This window comes from Dipodomys merriami, unplaced genomic scaffold (assembly GCF_024711535.1).
Source record: "Dipodomys merriami isolate MVZ:Mamm:240054 unplaced genomic scaffold, mDipMer1.0.p SCAF_15, whole genome shotgun sequence".
Lineage (NCBI taxonomy): Eukaryota > Metazoa > Chordata > Mammalia > Rodentia > Heteromyidae > Dipodomys > Dipodomys merriami.
In genome coordinates, this window is record NW_027202826.1 from 33,297,235 (window position 1) to 33,298,427 (window position 1,193).

The 1,193-nt window shown below is 37.9% G+C and overlaps 1 non-coding gene across 1 annotated transcript; it reads right to left on the minus strand.

The window, feature by feature from the left end:
* Positions 1-1,086: 1,086 nt before the first annotated feature.
* On the minus strand, positions 1,087-1,193 carry LOC138827056 (U6 spliceosomal RNA). The gene has a single exon (XR_011371932.1). It is a non-coding gene; the product is annotated as a U6 spliceosomal RNA (small nuclear RNA).

Genomic DNA, 1,193 nt, shown 5'->3' on the forward strand with positions numbered 1-1,193 from the left:
TAATATCTATGATTAAATGTCAAGCAAGCCCACAATAATAGCTATATGGATGTAGCCTGGATGGACAGACTAGTTGGATGGATGGGTAGGTGGATGGATGATGGATAGATGGATTGATAATGGATGGATGGGGGGGTGGGAGGGACATGGTAAAAATGTTAACAATCAGTGAACATAGGTGAACAGTGAAAGTAATAAGTGAATCATTGAGAGAACACTTAAACTGTAGGAGAGGAAATTATTTTCTTCTCATCTTTAAAAAAATTATTTTTTATTGTAAATATACTGTACAGAGAGGTTACCATTACATGAGCAAAGTAATGAATCCATTCCCTATGGAGCATTGTTACCTTACCCTCTCCTTTGTTTTTCCCCTACCATCCCTTTCCTCCCCACCTCCCCAACTCCTCCCTCCCCCACCACAGTTGTAAAGTTTGTTTTCAACATAGTGTCTTGTACATCTCATTGTTACAGTGGGTCAACCTGTATCCTTATTTCAGCATTTTGTTATTTCCCTTCCCCTCCCCAAATTAGAAAAATGTATATACAAGATGCAGGACACTGACATCAAATATAGTGAAAACAGGGGTTATACCATGGGGGAAGAACATATAAAGAAACAAAAAAAATTCACTAAGTACATTATAAGTACATTAAAAAGAATAACAAGAAAGATAAAAATCTCTTGTGTCCCTATCTTGGGGTTCATTTCGCTTAGTATCAGGTTATGTGGTCAGCTTTTGACCTCTTCTGCTTGTCCTAGACATATATTAGTTATTGCAGATAAGGGAAACCATGGGACCTATATTTCTTTGGGTCTGGCTTATTTCACTTAATAGAATTTTTTCTAAGTCTTTCCATTTCTTAACAAATGGGGCAATGTCATTCTTTCTGATGGAGGCATAGAATCCCATTGTATACATATATACCACATTTTCTTGATGCATTCATCTACTGAGGGACATCTGGGTTGGTTCCATAGCTTAGCTATGGTGAATAATGCTGTGATAAACATAGTTGTGCTGGTAGCTTTAGTCAGGCCTTGTTTGTGATCATTTGGGTAAATGCCTAAAAGTGGGAATGCTAAAAAGTATGGAACACTTCACGAATTTGCGTGTCATCCTTGCACAGGGGCCATGCTAATCTTCTCTAAATCCTTCCAATTTTAGTATATGTGCTGCCAAAGTGAGCGC